The following is a 22621-nucleotide window of genomic DNA, read 5'->3' as shown; positions in this document are numbered from 1 at the left end:
ATTCATATATAAACCTTGACAGGCAATCACCATAATATTGAAGCAAAATTGTTAATCGAAGCAGGTTTGATCTTTTCATTCACTCTATAAATTTCATCATTATTCATTTCTTCTTCCACCCTTTGTTGATCCCATTTGCCACCAACTTGTTTTTGCAGTCCGTGTACCAATTAATTAAAGCAGGAATTAAACACGTGATCATGGGAGAGGAGAATTTTCTTCCACTTCTTATTTTTCTTATACTTATTCCACTTATGCAACGTTCGTGTGGGATTTGCCAGGGGAAGTTTGTGGCCCAAACCACTCACGAGCCGGTTGGCCAGGCCTGACGTTTGACTAATGCTTCAGTCACATTTGGCTCGGCGGCCATAGGGTCTAAAAAATCTACGGCCACTAGCAATTGTAGGGCGGCCGCAGTATTTCCACGGTCACACAATGTAGCAGTCACATATGTTTTTATTTTTCGGGTAGCCGCACAGGGTATTTAGAAATTGTGGAGACTGAAAACGTGGGGGTGCCGTACGGTCTTTGATTTGATGTTGCACGGTGGCCTTAGGGCGTCCCTGCGGCGGCCATATAATTTTCAAGGCAGACGCAAGGCGACCGCAGGGGGGCCCTTCGGCGACTGTGGAAATAGTGCGGCCGCCGCACATTTCTATCAATTCAGGGGGGGGGGGGTATGGCCGCCGTATCCTAGCCGTAAAGCAAATGTGACTGAGCAATAAGTAGTTATGGCAGGAATTTGTAATTTGTTCAGGGTGCTGGCGACAGCTTGCCGACTCTTCGCAAAGGACACCATTGTAATATTTAACATGCACCAACTAATGCCAGCTGACAAGACATCCAATTTAACATCCAACCAAGGTACGGCACACATTGATGAATCCACGGCCGCGTTGATCAGCGAAGAGCGACGGTAAGATGCTGTGGTTTAACCCACGCAGTCCGCGCAACACCAGGAATGACAGTTTATCGCTGGGTGGAGATTCAAACTCAGGCTCGACAGCTTCGAAGTCAGTGTGTCTTCCTCGAGGCCATCCCGCCAGCCCTTTGGTTACCAACACAACGAAAAACAAATGAACTCCAAAAATAATCCACATACCCAAACCTCTACCTTTTACAGACAAGTGGGGATGATACGTGAACCGCCCTTGTGACTTGGTTGCACATTTTTGCATTTTCTAGTAACCACTCCCATTTGTCTCAACTTTACTCATGGTCTGCCTCAATGGTGAAGTGTCGGGAAAGTTATCCGACGGCACTTATAAAACACAAAGGAATGTCAAAGAACTCGTTTCAGTGCCATGACTTGTTTGGTTCAGAAGATATATATTACTGTCTTGAATGCATGACACGAGGCGCATGACACAGACAGACACAAAGAGCCATCTCTTGAAGATTCCCGTGCGCACTTCGCAAGCTGCTGCTTCGGTCGGAGAACTCTTTTTCAACTGCTCGACAGGTAACCGAGGTGTACGAGGCATTATGACCCCAATCCCTATCCACCACATGATATTTAATTTCGCTTGATGACAACTTCCTGCAGAGTGTGCCTTGTTCCTTGGTAAAAGGTCAGGCTTTGTAAAATACCTTTTAAAGTATTATATATCATGTGTTTAATGCCAGTGCATGTATAAGGATGTGACAGCATAGAAAGTGATGTAAAGGTGGTGACATCGCAGCAGGACTAATAAAAAGGTGTTGACAATACAGGAAGAGTGATGAAAATGTGGTGATTACACAGAAAGATTGATAAAACTCGAGAGTTCAAAGAACGTCTTAACCCGTGTAGTCTTGAGAAAAAGGAAAGGGAAGGGTCTTTCAACTCTTTCTTTGTGTTTCCAAGCGCGATCTACATTTTCTTCGAGCTCCGATTTTGTCTGACTCTCAATAATCCCCCAACGCTGAGAGCACGAGCGGTAAATATGATTGGCCAATATGTTGTAAGATGTGTAATATTTTGGCCAAGTACTGCTAAACTGGAGGTTTTTTGGAAGTGCAAACAAGACGATTTGTTTTCTAGTATCCAAGTAGTATATAATTCAATTGAAATGAAATAAAAGTTTTGAAGGCTGTAGAAAAAAGAAAAATTCGGAAGTTTACCGCCATTGATGCACCGTCTAATACACCACATTTAACAAGTTACATTAGTTATTTTTGCCTGTTGTTTGTGTCCTTTATGACGTGCCTTAAAAGAGTAAGTTTCCTGTTTGGAATGATTTTCAATATTGTTTGACTGACAGATAGGCAGACGGTAAAAAAAATTATCTTACCCATCTGTGCGCGTGCACGCTCAAGACGAGATTCCGTACAATTTGCTAAATTCAGAGCCAAAATACAACTAAACTGCAGGTTTCTGTTCCGATTTGTGTTCAAAATGTAACATTCAATTGAAATAAGTAATTTTTCCATTATAAACTGATGTCTGGAGATGAACAGACAAAGTGGACCAATTGCTTAACCCCGCTTTTCACTTTGTGCGAGGGGTAAAAAAGAGGTGACAGCACAGAAGGTGGTGGAAAAGTGGTGACAGGACGACTAATAAAGAGGCGGTGACAGCATGGAAGGAATGATAGAGGTGGTAGGCCATTGTGTTCCAATACATTGGCCAAATTGCAGTGCTAACCTATACAGTGCCTTGCGACAGTGGTGACATGTCCAGCATTGGTCTTCAGTGGAACTGATGCTCTGGGGTCACATTATGGTCATGGATGTGTTGAATGTCACAGATTCCAGTGAAGAATATTTGCAACGAAAATGGGAGGGCAGTGGATGGGATTGCAGTGCGTTGAGGCTGCCATCTGCTCTGAAACACATGTAGCTATATGCCCTTGTTCATTTATTTTAAGAAGAACCCAAGTACAGCCGAGAAAAACAGGGTGAAGTGTTGGGACAACAATGCATCCCTGCTTCACACTCTTGGTAACTGGGAAGAGAGGAGGAAAAGCACCAGCAGTTGATGCTTATGATTGCATGTTTCAGTGGAATTGGCCCACCATTTTCTCAACCTTCGGTGGGCATCTTTATCTGCATGGGACACCTCAAAGACCTTGCTGCCGACTAACAGAGTCAAACGCCTCAGAGAAGTCTATGAAGACGATGTAGAGTGGTATATTTTGTTGTGTGGCCTTCTTTTTCGGCTGATGAAGGGTGATAATATATTGTCAGTTGTGCAGCGTCCCGCTCTTAAACCACACTGGGTGTCTGCTAAGGTGATTTTTTTGATGGTTTGCAGTGTCCATAACAACCTTTTGCCCAGGATATTTCCTGATATGTAGAGTAGTGAGATGCCTGCCTCGATAGTTGCCACAGTCATGCCAGTTGACTTTCGACTTGAAGATGATAACTATGAAAGCCTCCTTAAATATCGGTGCTAGTTCTTCCTTCTCCTTGCATTGGAGAACCAGGATCTATAGAACATGTAAGACTGGCTCACTTGCTTGTTTTACTAGTTCTCCTGCTATCTCACCTTGATCAAGCACCTTTCCATTACCTCAGAGATTAATGGCATCTCTGCCTTCTTGGATGCTGAATGGATTGTCAAATTCCTCTTTCAAAGAATGTTGTGGAATTTATTGCAGAATATCCTCTGAATCCGAGATGGCCTGTGGAGTAGAATCTGAAAGTGCTCCTCCCATCAGGCAAGTATTTCAGTCCAACAGGTAAGCAGCATGGTTCCATCCAGCTGTGGTTCCATTCTCCTCATGTAGCCAGCAGAAGAGTTTGGATTTGTTCATCCTTCTCATTGAACCAGTCAGAATATCATAAAGTCAGGTGGCCAAGTGCAGCAATTGATGCATCACAGCTTTCTTGAAAGCACACCAACAATCTTCTTTCTATCCTGCCATTGGTTGTGTAGGTGATACTTTTTGCAAGGCTTGAACAATGTAGGTGCTAAGCTGAGACCTTACATCATTTTGTTTTCTTGACAGGAGGGAGGCTCATGGAAGAGGAAGGTAAAACTGGCAGTGGGGCGTACATCAAGGGATTGGATGAACAGGAAAAGAACAAAGGCAGAATGGGGAGAAACTGGAACTTGCAAGTAAAATGGTTGAGTTAGGAAAGGTTCATGGGGGAAATAAGAATCATGAGTCAGAATTGTGGAAGTTTAACTAGGAGGTTACTGGAAGAATGTGTGCATCCTGGAGTTGCTGCGGAGGGTCGAGGACTGAGAGAGCAGAGAGAATATTGAATTGTTAGAGAATTGTTAGAGAATAGATGGTAAAAAGAGAGAGATCACAGACCTGCTTGCAACCCAAGAACAACAGACCTTGTGCTTTGATCTCATAATAGGAGAGTCCAATAATTTTGAGAGCTTTCGAGTCTCCAGAATCCAGGAGAGAAAGATGTGATGATGGGATGACAGCCCATAATGGTGAGCAGTACTCAATTGAGCTATGACTCAACTCCGGTATGGTCCGCCCACGCCGCGCATGTCTGGCCTTTGGCAGGTGGATGGTGGTGCAGCTTTAGCGTTTGTCCAGCCTAACGTTGGGATTTTGCCTCTGAAAACGAGTTGCTGGGTAGACTGTGGTACGCTGTGGCCAGCAAAATGAGGGTAGCAAGCGAGATGAAGGCACCGTGGATCGTAAAAGGAGGGAATAAAATAAAAGGGGAAAAATTATTTCTTAATCCTAACTAATAGCCCATTGCAACACACTCCCGTATCTTCCCACTAGACAAAAGGTAGGGACCTAACTACACGTATATTAATGGAGTAACTGACTCAGGACAACTGTATGTTGTATGCATACAGTTCCGAGAACCGTAACAATATCTTGCGGGATGTGGAAGATATATGGGCGTGGTTCGGTATGGTGTAGTGGTATATAAAAATTCTACAAGAACAAAAGGAGAGTATAAAAGATGCTATTTGTACAATCAACACGAATTTCTGCATTTCATCAATGGGTAGCCTCAGGAAGGTTAAAAGATACATAAGCTTGAGCTGTCATTCACTGTGTATCTGAAATAATATGTGTAGTTAAGCCAGTAAATCAACTTTTTGAGGATGGTGAAACATGTAAAGAGGAAAGAGACAATATAAATGATTCATGAATACTTTTGATTAAGTTTGGATTCATGATGAGAGTGTAATGTTGTGGGTTTATTTATTTATTTTTCGGCCTGTCAGGTTCCCGTGAACCTAAAAACCTGCTCTGCTGCTCTTGCTCACCCTCTCTCTGGTCCATTCACCCTCTTCTTTGCTCAAGGTCATATGCCATCTGTTTAGAAATCGGCAAACATTACAGCTCTGCATAAATAAGGTGCAAAAACAGATCCCTGCAACGACAGACCAATCAGCCTTCTCCCAATCATCAGCAAGGTTATGGAATCTATCATCGTTTCAGACATTAAATCCTTCCTCTTCTCCAATGACTTGATTTGCGATCTTCAATTTGGATTCAAACCAGGTCACTACCCTGGACATGCTGCTTCTGCTCTCCTAACAATGTATAGAGATCCTCAATGCCAGACTTTAAATCAGAGCCATCTTCCAAGACATATCGAATGTTTTCGATATGGTCTGGCACCTTGCCCTGCTCACCAAACTCTCTTCCTATGAAATCCAAGGCCATCTCCACTCATGGTTCGCAGACTTCCTCTTCTGTCGCAGCAAATGTGTGGCCCTTAATGGGGTTCGATCATCTCCTCTTCCTGTCCAGCTGGAGTTCCTCAAGGCAGTGTACTGGGCCCTATTATTTTTCTTGTTTTTATCAATGATATCTCTGCCTCTGGAAAATCCTCTTTATCTCATTGCTGATGCCTGCACCTTCTGCCATGCCATGTCATCCCTCAGACTGGCAAGCAGCAGCTCTCTGCAGATCTGGATAAAATCACAAACTGATCCAACACTTGGAACATGCCTTTCAATGCTGACAAATCTCACACTCACGATGTCGCTCCGAAAGGACTGTCTGGAACCGCCCGCCCCCCTACTTTCTCCTACTTTCTCCTGTCCTACTTTCTCAACAATCTGCTTGAAGAAGTCCTTTCCTTCAAGCTTCTGGGTCTCACTATCTGTCATGATCTTTGCTGGGAAAGCCACATTTCCAATCTGGCCTCCAAAGCCAGTCGCAGACTGGGAACCCTCCGTTGTGAAAAGTCCTTCCTCGGCACACCTGAGCTCCTGACCACATGCAAAGCTTTCGTCCACAGCCTGATGGAGTACTGCTCTCCCCTCTGGTTTGGTTCTCCCACCTCTCACCTTCACGCTGTGGAAACCAAGGCATTTGGGATCATTGGTATCTCCCACAATGAAGCAGAATCTTTGGGTCTCTCACTCTCATGAGGTCGGTGGTCTTTCTGTCTTCCACCATCTCCTCTCTAGCCTCCCCCCACCCGCCCCCACTCTGTCTGTGATATGCCCCCCCACCCTATATTTCCGCAGGTCGCTCAAGGTCCACCAGCAACCCCCTTCTGGTAAAACTACCAAAATCAAAAATCACTGCTCACCTTAACTCTTTCATTCCTCTTTTTCCCAACTTTAGAACAAACTTCCACACTCTCTTCAATCCCACTCTTCCCTCCAGGTCTTCAAAGCAGTTGTTTACCACCATCTCTTATCTTCCCCCATCCAAAACCATGATCTTCTCTTCCCCCGGATAATCCACCCCATACCCACCTCCTTAAAATTCCCTGCTTTCCTTCCTGATAGTCCCTGTAACTGGCCATCTTGTTTACCCTGTGTACCCCACCTCATCCATCACCCTTCCACAGATTTCCTCATGACTCTGTTCCCCACTGTTTTGTCCTTCCCTCTCCCACCCCTCTTGTCTCCTGCTCCCCTTGTTGTACGTTCTGTGTGTTCGCTCTTTTATGAGCTTCGACATTGTATACAAAGAATAAAATGTGAAATTTGCAAAGCAATTGTTGAAGGACTGTTCCAGCATTCATTCCAACAGCCTTTTTGGCATGAGGGATTTGCAGAACACCTGATTGAAAGTTTCCACATACCGTAATTTCTTCATGCCTCACCGTTCAGCATGTGCAAATAATGCATCATTGGGTTTTTAGAGGACACATGAGGCATTCTGAACAAATTCGAGTCTTCCTGAGAGACCAAAAAAACATCCTTATTACATTATTTAATAATCTCTTACAATGCCACATCTGTCAGAAAAGGAAAGGAATCTAATAATTGGATACCTTCAAACAGGGTCTCCCATTAGCCATTCTCTTTAAAGTGAGGAGAGGAACTGTTGATGACTTCAGAAGATGTTATCAAACCACTAGATGAGCAACACATGTCAAGGGGTGGACGTTCCAGGATAACGACTCCCATTCAGGAGTGATACATTCACACAACCCATCTATGTAATAGGATTCAAACTGCCAAGAGTAATTTGAAAAAAAATTACTCCATGCACCTCACAAGATAAGTGTCAACACCGTGTTGAGGTGTCCACGCGATACAGTGATCCGTTCTCCCAGTTATATTCAGCATCCAGGACTTGCACGACACATTCAAGCATGCTTGCAGTGGTCAAATCAGCACGGAGGACACGGAAGCAATGGGCAAGTGTTATGTTCAGTGAAGAATCTAGGTTTCTCCTTGAAAGCCAAGATGGCTATGCACAGATCTACAAAAGACACAATGAGCGATATTCCCCATTTTGTGTCCAGGGAGTTGCGAATTTTGGACGCCGTTACTGCCTGAGGGAGACTTGAAATTGTTATTTCCACATTAAATATCAATGTGAAAACATTCGCCACAAAGCAGCATTATATGACAAGCTTACAATGAAATGGACATGTAATTATCCAGCATTATCTCTGTTTGAGGTTTGCACCTCTTCTCTGTCCCATGTCACATAAATAAATCGCATCAACAACAATCATGTGTTCAGTTTTTTTTTTTTTACGGTGGAGAGTGTATATTGTTGGTAAGTCTCATCGATTCAGTAAAACATACCCTGTTGATTCAGAAAAGTGTATCTCTGACAATATTCTCCTTTCACTTAATGTTGTAGGTACAAACCAGAACAGAAGAGCTTCAACGAGCATGGCTGTGGTCTATAAGGTGATAACAGTGGGCAGCCCAAGTGTGGGAAAGAGCTCCATTTGCATCCATGCCATGAACAATAAGAATGTCGAGTGGAATGAAGTTACTGTTGGAGGTAAGCTGAAACAAAAACTGCAAAATTCAGTTGAACAGGATATACAACATGATAATGGATATATCATGCGATGAAACCGACCCAACGTATTCATTTACTCTTTCATTCCCATTGAAAGCATGCAACCTCTTTGTGAACCTTGTGTTGTCGTGTCTGCCAAACTCGCAGCAACGTTTTTCGTACTGGCGTTGGAGGTTGATGGGGTTCCCGTGAAGTTCGAAATCTGGGACACCGGTGGCCAGGAAAGATTTCAAAGTTTGGTCCCTCTTTACTATCGCAACGCACATGCTGCCATCGTGGTTTATAACGTCACAGACAAGGTATACATACCCTCATGGACATTATTAAAAACAGTCCTTTGAAAACTCCCATTGCAATCGTCATCAGATATACACGATGAGATTATATTCAGATCCAATGAGAAATTATTTCATGAGTGTTGTTTGGATGTTTTGTTCATTTGAAACAAACTTTTAGCCTGAAATGTTTGGCCTTTATTCTTACGATATCTCTATCGTCATTGTCGTTCTGCCTCCTTTTCCCTCTTATCTCTGGTTCTCATGATGATGGTTCAATCAGAAGAAATATTTTCTTACTGATCTGAAAAATGGAATTATCTTAATCAATTAACTTGTTCGACTGAATATTTGAAAATCAAGTTACTGTATTTAATACATCTACCAGATGGGAAGCATGGTAAGAGAGTTTCCTCTGTATTCAGTTGGTTATTGCACCAGCAATCTTCATATTTGGAAGCCTTTTCTTTTTGCATACAATATCGAGGTTCGCATAAGAGCGAACAAACAGAACGTATAACAAAGGTAGCAGGAGACAAGAGGGGTGGGAGAGGGAAGCACAGAACGGTGGGGAACAGAGACATTAGATGGAAGATTAAAAAGCTTCCTCTTACAATGCCACATCTCTTACAATGTGGCGGACGAACTCCAAGCGGAGTCCTCTGAAAGGAAGAGGGATGGGGCAGGGTACACGGGGTAAACAAGATGGACATGACAGGAACTTTCAGAAAGGAAAGCAGGGAATTCGAAGGAGGTGGGTTTGGGGTGGATTAACGTGGGTAAAAAAAGATCATGGTTTTGGATGGAGGAAGACAAAAGGTGGTGGTGAACAGCTCTTTTGAGAGACCTGAAGGGAAGAGTGTGAGTTTGTTCCAGAGGTGGTAAAAAAAAGAGGAATGAAAGAATGAAGGTGAGCAGTAATTCTTGATTTTGGCAGTTTCACCAGAAGGGGATTGCTGGTGGACCTCGAGTGCCCTGCAGAAATATAGGGGGGGCAGATCTCAGATAGAACGGAGGGGGGCGGCGAGGCTGGAGAAGAGATGGTAGAAGACAGAAAAACTAGCAACCTGCTTGCGGTGAGAGAGTGAGAGACCCAAAGTTTCTGCATCATCGTGGGAGATACCAATGATCCGAAATGACTTCGTTTCCACAGCGTGAAGCCGAGAAAGGTGTGAGGCAGGAGCACCAGCCCAGTGTGGAGAGCAATACTTCAACACGCTGCGGATGAAAGCTTTGTATGTGGTGAGGAGTTCAGGTGTGCGAAGAAGGACTTTGCACGACGGAGGATACCCAGCCAGTGACTGGTTTTGGAGGCCACCTTGGATATGTGGCTTTCCCAGGAGAGATCATGGCAGATATTGAGACTGAAAAGCTTGAATGAAAGGACTCCTTCAAGAGGATTGTGGAGAAAGTAGATGGGGGGTAGGGGGGTTCCAGATGGCCCTTTCGGAGACATAGTGAGAGAGTGAGATTTGTCAGAATTGAAAGACATGTTCCAAGTGTTTGAGCAGCTTGTGATTTTATCCAGATCTGCAAAGAGTGAAGAAACTGCTGCTTGCCAATCTGAGAGATGACAGATTGATGGCAGAGGGTGAAGTCATCAGGAAAGAGATAAAGAGGATTTTCCAGAGAGTCGGAGAGATCACTGATGAAAACCAGAAAAAGAACAGGGCCCAGAACTCTGCCTTGAGCAACTGTAGCCTGGACAGGGAGAGGGGATGATAAAACTTCAAATAAGGGCCATACATTGGCTGTGACGGGAGAGGAATTCTGCAAGCTAAGACTGAAGATTTCCTTGGATACCATAGGAAGAGAGTTTGGTGAGCAGGGTGGGGTGTCAGACTATATCGAAAGCACATGATATGTCCAGGGAGATGGCTCTGATCTCATGTCTGGCATTGAGGACTACAAATTAATACAAGGTTAGTCACAAAAGTGTACCATATTTTAATTGTTCATTAAATCTGCTATTTTTTTTTAATGCAAAACCATATTTTTAATGGAGCTTTGCCCACCACAAAGCCAAAGGCCAATCTTTTCATGGAATTTTGCCTGCCACAAAGCCAAAGGCCACTCAAAGGAAAGGGCTACACAAAGGAAAGTATTGATATTATACAGAAAGAAGAAATCTATTAACATTCCTCTTGAACTGGGGTATGTTAGAATTGAGGGGAAGCAGGAAGAAGGTAAAGAGGTCCAAAGTGATGCAGTATGGGGAAAGAAACTAGGAAGATGACCTCAAAGTCTCAGTCCTGAGGACAGATACAGTGCATGAATGGGAAGAAATTGCCAGTGTGTAGGACAAACGAGCATATCATTTACATGATACATAAAGGAACTCATAAAAGTTCTGTTTGACTAACATATTGTTGCGGGCCACGGTCCGGTGGCGAGAACGACCACGAGGTAGGGGAAGTTATGTCGTCTCCCACCAGACTCCCGGAATTGTAGGCCGTCGCTCACGGATAATTCCGTGACGCGGCGGGTCGCTTAACTGACCATGGACGCCAATACCTTAACCGCGTAGTGTAGGGTCTTTTTGTCTAGAATCAACTTACCTAATTAATCACACGGTTTGGACTACCGTGGAACCACGCCCTCGGTACGCCTTGCCCAAACCGGATCACTCTACCAACAACGGTAAAGTACCAACTACCAACTCCGGATCGGATGCAGCCGAGCGGAACTGCCAAGGACGTACCGGCTAGAATGAACAGATTATCGGGGATAAAGACCCGGCTAAATTCAGATCCGAACCATGCTGGACCAATGAAGGAAAAGACAAAAACGAACTGGGAACATTTGTGTAATAATTTATTTACACTAAGTGAGGAAATTCATGTGGTACAGGAACAGGTTTATTGGTGTGTTTCGCAGGGGACAGAAGAGAGAGATGTCGTGCGACAATTTTACAGCAACTTACAAAAGAGGACACAGAGCAGACTTGTCGCAAGAATAATACAGGCAAGATTTACAATGATCAAATAACTTATACAATTCTACTTTAAGGACAGGTGCCACACACTCAGACAAAATAAACTCAGTTGAATGGCAAAGGACTTTTGCAGCCGGGGGTGGGGGGGGGAGGCGTAGCTGAGGTCGCAGTTCTTTAGCTACCTGAACATTGCGAGAGAAGGGATGCTCCGTGGTGCAGCACCCAACAAAGGTCGTGCAGTTCGGCCCACAGCTGCACATGTGAAGACCGTGTCTGCAAATGAGCCCAGGTGGATAGCGCAGAGTCCAAGGTAGAGCGGGGCAGCAGACAGGACCCAATGAGAGACCCGGTCAAGGTCGGGTGTACTCGGACCAACTCAACTAACGACCTTCCTTCTTTCTTTGCAACCAGCCAACAAACCCACCGAACTCTCATTACCAACCAACGAACTCTCCGACTCTCTCACACTACTCTGAGGATGGTGTCGTAATTTATGGATCCCCAAGGTCGGGGAGGGGCCTTGGCGAAGCTGACGTCACCATCCGCCCTGATTGGACAGGGCCTTCATGGGGTCCGCCCTTTCTGGGTGGGATTTCGGCCAGGCTGGGAAAGCCCACCCACTCCTTGCCTGTTTGAGGAAGGTGGACGCGGTGGTACAACCAAGATTGAATTGGAATGTTTGGGGGAGCCGAAAAGGAACTGCGGACGTGAAGATTCTGCCTCGGAACAACGAGGCTCCGGAGACGCAGGTGGACAGTGGATCGTGATGGGGGGATATAAAGATTTATTAATCTAACTAAAAAAAACATTGCAACGCACCCCCTTTTGCTTTCCCACTACACACAAGGAGGGGTTCTATATGCACATATACTTAATGGCATAACTAACTTCGGGACAACTGTATGTTTGTATTCATACGGTTCCGAGAACTGTAACAATATTGTTGCGGACCGGCGGGGTCGGGTGAGAAGACCACGAGGTGGGGGAAACTACATCGATTCCCACCAGACTCCCCGGAATTGTAGGCCGTCGCTCACGGATAATTCCGTGATGTGGCAGGTCGCCTAACCGACCCTGGACGCCAATACCTCAACCACGTGGCGTAGGGTCCTCCTGTCTAGAATCAAGTTACCTAATAAACCACGCGGTTTCGACTTCCAGGGAACCACGCCCTCGGTACGCCTTTCCCGAACCGGATCACTCTACCAACTACCGACTACCTTTCCGGATCGGATGTAGTCGAGCGGCACTGCCAAGGATGTATCGGCTAGAAGGAACGGATTATTGGGAATAAAGACCTGGCTGAACTCAGATTCGAACCATGCTGGACCAATGGAGGAAAAAACAAAAACGAACTGGGAACATTTCTACAATTATTATTTATTTACAATAAGCGGGGAAAAGTATGTGGCACAACAAAAAGGTTTATTCGGTATGTAATGCAGGGGAAAGATGAGAGAGGTGTGGTGCAGCAATTTTACAAGCAACTTACAAAAGTGGACACAGTGCAGACGTGACGCGAGATTAATAAAAGCAACAATTACAACAATGAAGATCTTATACAGGCTTATCTAACGGACAGGCGCCAACACACTCAGACAAAATAAATCCAATGAAAAGAAAAGGGACCTTTTGCAGCCAGTAAGGGAGGGAGTTGAGGTCACAGTTTTTGGTACCTGAGCATTTCGGGGGAAGGGATGCTCCGTGGTGCGGTACCCGACAAAAGCTGTGTGGTTCGGTCCATTGCAGCACGTGTGGTAATCGTGTCTGGCGGAATCCAAAGAGGCGAGAGATGAGCAGTAGGCAGGACCAGAATAGAGGTTTGGTCGAGGTCGTGTGGGCGAGGACCAGTACAGTAGGCTGGCCGTCGAGGCGAGACGTAGGCAGAGACAGGCAGCAGGAACACTTTCACAACAATTCTCTTCAACCTCTCCAACTTGCAATTCTCTTCAACGACCAAACAACTCGCAATTCTAACTCGACCTCTCCAACGACCCGCAAAACCAACTCGACCCAACTCTGAGGATTGCTCCGTACTTTATAGATCACGGAGCTCGGGGAGGAGCCATGGCGAAACCGACGTCATCGTCCGATCCGAGCATTCCGATTGGACCGGGCCTTCATGTGGTCCGCCTTTCTGGGCGGGTTTTGGCCAGACGCTAGTTTGGCCCGCCCACCCGGGTGCAAAACGAACATGATTCACCGCCCACGTCTGGTTTGGAGTAGACGGTGGATTACTCAAATCACCGGTCTACTCCATGGTGCACGTTGCGATTTTGCCTCAGAAGCGATCGTTGGGGAGGATACCGTGGGTTGTCACGCTGTGGCAAGCGAGACGAGGGGCAAGCAGGCAGAGGGTTCCGTGGGTTGTAGTGGATTTTGCCTTAGAAATGAAATGGAGTGGGGATAAAATAAAAGGGAAAAATGATTTAACAACCCAACTAAAGCCAATCGCAACGCACTCCCTGCTGTCCCGCTAGACAAAATGTGGGGATCTAACTACACGTATATTAATGGAATAACTCATTCAGAACAACTGTATGTTGTATGCATACGGTTCCGAGAACCGTAACAATATGTTCGAAATGTCCTGGAAGTTCTGCAAACTTATGGATAAGTAGGAAAACGTTTCTGACTGCAGGCTGAAGTGTTTTATGTGAGACTGGAAATAATCCTCATTACAGCATCTTTGAGTTCAGTAATGTCATTTGTTTCTCTTTCAAAACATTTTCCAAATCAAATTCCACAGAAAAAAAAATAATCCAAAGGTGAGAGGTCATGAGATCTTTGAGGCCAAGGAAATCCAGAATGGTGGGAAAATAATCTTCCAGGAATGTGATTATTGAGCCACTCCATAGACAAGCAATGTGCACATGTGCAGTCGCTTTGTTCTGTAGAAAACAAATACCAGGAACATTTCTCACATGACTCAGAAAAATGTGTTCAACATGAGTACGTAACGTTCCATATTCACAGCCACCCCTTCCTCAGTATCACGATCTTCATGACAACTGAGACCACAACATATCATTATTTCTGGGATCAGCGGCACAGCCCTCAGCCAATGATGCTACCCCGCAGCCTTGTGCTGCATTCAAAAGATTATTATTTTTGTGGAGTGGAGAGGTAACTCAACAAAGTGGGCTGGTTTATCCATGCCCCAAAACCGTCAATTCTGTTTGTTTACCATACTATTCGAGTAAAAATGACATTGTCACTGAAAAATGTCATCTATGTTGATAACTGCTTGAACAATAATCCCATTGAATCACGCACAAAATTCATAGCATCAATGCTCACCATCTGAGGTTAACTTCTGCATCAGTTGAATTTTGCAAGGGAAAGCCTTCAGATCACACTTTCACACTCCAATGACACTGTTTTGAAATGCTCAAATTTCATGTGACATGCACTTTGTTGATTTCCTAGGGTAACGCGCAATCGCATCGCAAATTCTGTTCACGTCTCTGGAGTTTGAATATTCCTCGGATGTCCAGAGTGTCGTGCAATATTGTTCTTCACAGAGCCTGTCCTTCTCCACTTTGAAACTCCACGAAAATATAGTCTTCGAAGTTGGTGCATCACGTCTTGAGAATTGTCTTCTGAATGCACGCTGCACTCCTATCACTGATTTAAACTCTACACTCTTCTCGCCAATGAGGATTCACTCCATTGTTGTTAGTTGCCCCATGCATTACCGACAAATAAAAAAAAATAGAAATGTCAAAATACATATGCTGCAATTTTAATGCTTACCCTACCTAATTCATGAAATTTGACATTCCTACTTACTGAGGTATTTTTAAAAATAAATTTTCAAATCGTGTGTGTGTGTGTGTGTGTGTGTGTGTGTGTGTGTGTGTGTGTGTGTGTGTGTGTGTGTGTGTGTGTGTGTGTGTGTGTGTGTGTGTGTGTGTGTGTGTGTGTGTGTGTGTGTGTGTGTAATATAATATGTAGTTTGGCGAACTTATAATAATCATTTATTACATAAGAAAGCCATAAACATGATCAGAAATTGATTTTAAAACATAAGAATGAAATGGTGTTAACCACCCTACAGAATAACGCAATGCTTAGTTTTGAGCTTTGCCCTTCCTTCTTTTGCTTCGACAAATGGTAAAGTCAACACATTGTGATCCTTTGTAGTGAATACTTCACAACCATTTTATTCTTTACTAGCAAATACCATCCGTCACTTCGCTGACGGGGATACAAAAGGATGGAGGGAGAAAAAGAGGTGGGGGGGGGGAGAGAGTGGGGAGAGTGAAGAGGTGGAGGGGAAAGGGGAAAGGAGAGAGGAGGGATGGGGAGCAAGGAGAGGTTGGGGAAGGGAAGACAATGTGAGGTGAGAGGAAGGGTATGCAGAAGTGTGGTGAAGCGTTAATTATGATTCATACTGTTTCATTAAAATAATTCTGCACAGAATAACAGCCTCTTCACTCTCTGCAAACCTGGATAAAATCACAAGTTGCTCACTCACTCAAACATGTCTTTCAATCCTGACAAATCGCACACACCCTATGCCTCCATGAAAGGAATGTCTGGAAAACCCCCGATCTACTTTTTCAACAATCCTCTTGAAGAAGTCCCTTCATTCAAGCTTTTAGGCCTCACTGACTGCCCTGAGCTTTCCTGGGAAAGCCACATTTCCAAGCTGGCCTCCAAAGCCAGTCACCGAATGGGCATCATAGATCGTGCAGTCCTTCCTTGGCACACCTGAGTTCCTAATCACATACAAAGCTTTCATCCGCAGTCTGATGGAATACTGCTCTCCCCTCTGGGGTGGTGCTCCTGCTTTACACCTGGTTCGGTTTCACACTATGGAAACCAAGACTTTTAGTATCATTGGTATCTCCTGTGATGAAGCTGATTCTTTGGATCTCTCACTTTCTCACCGCAGGCAGGTCGGTGGTCTTTCTGTCTTCTGCTGTCTCCTCCCTCAAACCCATCCAACCTTGTCCCCCCTATATTTCAACAGGGCGCACCAGGCCCGCCAGCAACCCCCTTCTGGTGAAACTGCCAAAATCAAGAATCACTGCTCACCTTCACTCTTTCATTCCTTTTTTCTCCCACCTCTGGAACAAACTCCTACACTCTCTTCACTCCAGGCCTTCAAAACACCTGCTCACCACCACCTCTTATCTTCCCCCATCCAAAACCTTGATCTTTTCCACCCCTGTTAATCTACCCTCAACCCACCTCCTTCCAATTCCCTGCTTTCCTTCTTGAAAGTCCCTGTAGTGTCCATCTTGTATACCCGTTATTCCCCGCCCCATCCCTCTTCCTTCCACAAATCTCCTAATGTCTCTGTTCCCCACTGTTTTGTGCTTCCCTCTCCCACCCCTTTTGTCTCCTGCTCCCCTTGTTATATGTTCTGTGTGTTAGCTCTTATACGAACCTCAACGTGTGCAAAAAAGGCTTTTGATACATGACCATTGCTTTTTGGAAATCACAACGACCATGCAGCTATACTACCATTTTGAAAAGTACCCATCTTGTTTCAATCTGAATTTATAGTAAGAATATAAATCGTGCAATCAAGTAACTATAATTGCCCTTTCCTTGCTGTTTTTTTTTGGCAGAACACATTTGACAAGGTGGACTACTGGGTGCAGGAATTGAGGAAATATGACAACACAAACGCAGTTATGGCGCTCGTGGGGAACAAGGCAGATCTGAAAAGTGAGCAAGTTGTGAACACGAGGGTGAGGACAAAAAGTGGAAATAAATTAATGAAGGTTTGAATTGCATGGTAAAAAGGTAATCATTTCTACCTGAGATAATCCCCTAAAAGACAATCCCCTAACCCCTCTGCCCACCCCTCCCCCAAAAATCCAATTTTTGCTGCTGCTATACAATAATATATCTCACTTTCAGCAGGTAGAAAATGAATCAGGCCATGGTCCCCCATAAGACAGTTATTTTATTTTCTTGAAACCAACCCCTCCCCAATCTGCTGAATCGGTTATTTGTATGAAAATGACATTCTATAAAGTTGTTCTATATTAAAATGTCCTGGACAAATAAGATTGTTAAACAAAGGACAGTGTGCTCAGCAGCTTCTGGTATTGTCCTCTGGTGGAGCAAAACAATGACCTCACAACAGGTAGAATGTTGAGCAGGTTTCCTTGAGTGAACGGACACAAATAGTAACAAGAAAACGAGCAATTGGAGATTGCAGACCCACACCAGGACTTGTTTTGTGTGGTGTATTTTGTGTGACGTCTGTGCACTGGTGTGTTACGCAATTAATAAGAGACATAACTAGAACTGCCACATTATAACTGCTGGCAGTGATGACCGGGTACCAAGACGTCCCGCTTTGATGCAACCACTCTTTGATCAAACACCTGACCCTGGCCAATGACGTTTTTTATTATTATTATCCTTCAATTCAATTCAGAATGGGATTAAAATAAATTCAATTCAGATCAAATGGAAGATGAAATAGGAACAGTCCTGCATTGGAGTAATCAGAAGGAACCCAAACAAGCAAAAAGAAAAGATGAAGTCACCAGGAGGAACCTGGATAGGATTTGCATTTCAGCTGCTACTCCTCTACCCTCAAACCCATCCAGGCACAGCCAAGTGAGCCTTATTTTTTTTTTAAACAAAAAAACCCACATCAAAAAAATAAATAATTCTGGTTGCCAGACCACGTGACCGATGAAGTTTAAATTTTAAACTTGTCTTCCCTCTCACTACTAGATCACAATTGTAAAGTGTCATGTCAATTGATTAAGCAGCTCCAGAAAAAACATTATTTAATATTTTCTTAAATCCAATATGGCTGCCAAACCATGTGACCTATGATAGCATCTGTGAACCTTTTGTTCCTCTTGGATAGGCAGTCGCATGTGTAAAGTTTCACCTCATTCTGTTCAGCCATTTCAGAGAAGAGTTTTGAAGGTTTTCTTTAAAAAGAAAATAATATGGCTGCCGAATCACATGACCGATGACATTATCAAAAAAAATTGTGGACCATTTTTCCCAAGATGACCCTCAAACATTTTCATACTGATCAGATGTAGAGTTCTACATATGAAATAATGACGTCATAACGAAGGCACCTATGACTTCACAAAAAAAACATACTCATTCCTGATGAGGAATACTTGTGATGTGCCAAGATTCAATTTTTCCTTGGTGCGGTTTCAGAGATACGGAGGTCTAAAATTTTTCCATTTTTCCAACAAGGTTGCCACACCACGTGACATATGATGTCATCATTATCATTAAAACATTCTTCATGAGTTGTCACACCAATGATGAAAATTTCCTCTTAATCCACCAAGCGGTAGCGGAGAAAAACACGAAAGTTCTGTGCGGACAAACAAACAAATGAAAAATCACTCATAGTGACATCTTGGCAAAACAGCAAAACAGCAATGTTGACCTTTTGGTCGACTGAATTTTACGAAACGTCAATGTGGGACCGTCGCAAGGTCGGTGACATTAATCTCCAAAAATTTCAGAAAAGTCGGTTGAGCGGTTTGTGCTGGAGGTGAGCAGACAGACAAACAAACAAACGGAGGCAATCAACAAACTTGTCAATTTTTTTTTTCTTTTTTGCAGACAGGCTTACAGACCAACCAACGGACAGACAAATAGGCGGCGGTGGTAGCAACAGCGGCGGCACTCAGTAGAGCACATATTGTTGTGGGCCGGGGGTCGGTGGCGAAAAACGACCACTAGGTGGAGCAGTGGAGTCGTTTCCCACCGAACACCCGGAATTTCGGTCGTGACTCTCGGACAACTCCGAAAGGTCACGGGTCATTTAGACTCTTAGAGGACCGTGGTAGCCAATATTTTGACGGCGTGAGGTAGGGTCCACTTATCTAATTCCAATTTACCTAAGGCCTTAGTTATTTTATATCTTGGTTTACATATCCGCTGACGATATATTTGCCGAAATGAAATATAAACATAAAACACATTTTTAGCCTTTTATATTAATACATTTTCCACCGAAGGTGCAAAAGTTTCAAAACCCAAAATGTAAACGTCGGCATTTATTTTCAAAATATAATTTCGCACGCGCACACCAAAATGCCGAGTCCCCTTTAACCAAACTGCGCAGTCATCTTTGGAAATGGCATCTGAGCAGTGGCCAGTATGGTTCAGATTGACTGCGGTTTCTGGGGTGAAAGAGATTGTTAAGAAGTATGTCAGTGGTATAAACTTGAGTGACTGTATTGGTGATTTAATCACGCAACATCTTGACGACGAATATTCTGGCCGAACGATCGCATCAATTCAGTGCAGCATCAGGGATGATTCGCAGGCTACTCTCGATCGTGCCGATTTTGTTTCCGTCAAAAGTTGTATACGGCTGTTCGTATTGAAAGATTTCGGTGCCAAGTACGTCAAAGTTTCCCTGCGAGATGCTGATATTCAGCCTTCAACGGACCAGAAATCAGCCTTTGATATGCTCATGGGGATGGGGAGACGGTACGATCAGATGCCCGCTGAAAAGTAAGAGCTGGTTTGGCTCTGTTTGAGCATGTTGACTCCTCGCAGACACCTTTTTTTAAATCATATCCAGCACTATGCAATGGTGTGCATGCACACATGCACTGTTGCGCATGCGCACCCATGCACGTTTAGGGTTGATTAAAGTCGTCTTTAGCTGCAATCTTGATGAATTATATTAATATTCCATTTTGTAAAAAGGCTTATATTTGTTTTAAAAGTGTTATATTTGTTGTGTTATACAAGGCTTATATTTGTCTTCAACTTGGACAGTAATTACCTTCGCATTCTGCGAAAGGTTATGTTTTGGTCGCTGTGTATTTATTTATTTGTGAATATGTGTGTTTGTTTGTTATTCGCATAACTCAGAAAGTATAAAACCGAATTGCATGAAATTTGGTAGGATGATTCGTGAGTATCCAAGGACGATTTGATTAGATTTTGGGAGCAATCGGGTCAAAGGTCAAGAAAAGGTCAAAAACACTCTTTTGAGCATAACTTCCTTCATAATACAGCTATCGACATGCAACCACCGCCATATTGTTCCATGACGAGATACCTTTCGGATATGTAGTGTCGGATTTGACGTAATGTCATCGGAAGTGCGTCTAAATGACGTCACAAGATGACGTAAATTTTCAACCTCATCAGTTTTGATCATACCGTTTTGTAGGACTTACCTTAACGACGTCACACACCAAATTTGACTTCGATCGGACTGACCGTTATGACGTCAATGACGTTTGAACATGACGTTTTTCAATTGTGGCTAAAATGTCCTGATATTTTACATTCAAATATCTATATAATTTATAAAGCAAAGTCTCCCAAATCCAGGCATTAGGATCAGTACCAAAATATCTGTTTATTGATGTACAGGTTTTGACAATTAACTCTGTAGTCAAGGTCAAACTCAAGGTCAAAATATACTTGTAGGCATAGCTTCAGATCTAATAGAGCTATTGACATGAAACCAACGTTAAAACGTTGTTAACTACGATCTTTCAGAATGGTAGTCCCCGATTGGACGTGACGTCCCCGGAAGTGCGTCAAAAGATGACGTCATTTTTCAACTTTTTAATTTTTCAGTGTTTATCATTCCATTTTGTTGGACTGCCTTCAAGGAGGTTACACACCAAATTTGACGTCAATCGGACTGACGGTTGTGACGTCATGGACGTTTTAAAATGATGTTTTTCAAATGTGCCCGGAAAAAAGTTGCGGCGGCCAAGGTATGCGCTCGACCGAGTGCCCGTTCTAGTTTTCTCAGCATTGTTTCCATTTGTTTGATGATCCAACAGGTTTCTACAAGAAAAACATGCCAGACTATATTGTAAAAACAAGTTTTAATCCTTCTTTAGTGTGTTTCACATCAGATGATACAGTGAACATGGGCATCTTGCATTTGAATGGTTTTCCATCTTCAATGTCTTCTTCGATCCTCCTGGTCCGGGATTTATATTTATTTCCCACCCATCTACCCTTGTCTTTTCCATGGAACATCTGAAAACAAATCATAAAAATATATAATTTCTAAAAATTGAAAATATATTTATATTTCGACCTATCGACCCTACATTTTAGCTGAAGAACTGTGTAAACCAAGTTATAAAATAACTAAGGTCAAAGTACTCACGCCGTACGCATCATGCATCCGCTCGACCTCGCACGGCCTGACCGGACTCACCTGGTCGCAGTCCACTTCGAGGGAGCATACTGTCTCCTCCTGTTCCTGAGGGAGGTTACTCTGATGCTCGCCCTGGGTCTCAACACATTCCACCAGATCGACCCCATTGTCCTTTATTATCTCTACTTGTGTGTGTCCCTGTTCAGTTTCATGCAATTCGTCCCCCTCTATCTGTTCTATTTCGTGCGTCTCTTTTATCATTTCTGACTCCACTGTGTCTCTACTAATTTTTCCGTCATCCCTTTTGTTATTTCTCCCTTAATTGTGGTGGTGTCGCTCATCGTCCCGACCTCACCCGTCTTCATTGCGGGCCGAACACATTGCGCACTCCCTTTTGACTCGATCGTTCCCCCACGTGCAGGCGCCATTTTCCAATCCATCGCCCGCATACTCGCCTGCAGGTTCAAGCCCAAGCTCTGCATCTCCCCTCTTATTTCCTGCATGTTTGCTTGCTTCCGTGCGTCACGTATTCGCGTCCATGCAGCTTTCCATTTTTTGTGCACTCGCATCCATCTTGTCCTTCATTCCTTGTATGTTTGCATTCGTGCGTCGCGCATTCGCATCCATCTTCCGCATATCGTTCCTCATTAGCATTAGTATTTCCCCCAACTGGTCCATGTTAAATGTCCCTGACGGAGCCGATCCACCATGATGGTGTGCGGAACCGACAGAAATCAGGGGGGGGGGGACTTTGACGGAGAGGGGTGTCATATGCCGCCCCTGCCACTCCCAATACCCCTTCTGGGTTTTGCTGCAGGGAAAGTTCTTGCATGGGGGTTTCATCCTGGGCCATCGGTTCCTCTAAACCCACTGGCTCCAGCTCATTTTGGCCCGCCATGGTGCGTGTTTGAGAACAATTTTGACGATCGTAATATGGGGGGAACGGGGGGTTTTGCTCCGTACACCCCTGATCCGAATCCCGTCAATTTCTCTACGGAGGCAGAGGGGCCAAATCTCACTCCTGAACACCAATTTTGTGGGTTTGAATCCTATAACCCTTCTATGGGGGCGGAGGGGTTCGTATCTCCACGACTGACACCAATTTGTTGTGGGCCAGGGGTCGCTGGCGATAAACGACCACTTGGTGGAGTCGTCTCCTACTGAACACCCG

General features: G+C 44.1%; 1 pseudogene across 1 annotated transcript in view; it reads left to right on the top strand.

Annotated features, from left to right (window-relative positions):
* Positions 1 to 1233: 1233 nt before the first annotated feature.
* Positions 1234 to 22621, top strand: part of LOC147027926 (uncharacterized) — a 31301-nt pseudogene continuing 9913 nt past the window's right edge. Inside the window, exons 1-4 of the transcript XR_015057330.1 lie at positions 1234 to 1471; positions 7985 to 8120; positions 8289 to 8440; positions 16934 to 17056. The product of XR_015057330.1 is annotated as an uncharacterized LOC147027926 (transcript). The remainder of the gene's footprint in view (positions 1472 to 7984; positions 8121 to 8288; positions 8441 to 16933; positions 17057 to 22621) is intronic.

Source organism: Eptatretus burgeri, chromosome 4 (assembly GCF_056783735.1).
Source record: "Eptatretus burgeri isolate ZD-2024b chromosome 4, Ebu_testis_v1, whole genome shotgun sequence".
Classification (NCBI taxonomy): Eukaryota; Metazoa; Chordata; class Myxini; order Myxiniformes; family Myxinidae; genus Eptatretus; species Eptatretus burgeri.
This window is presented reverse-complemented; position numbering and strand designations above follow the sequence as displayed.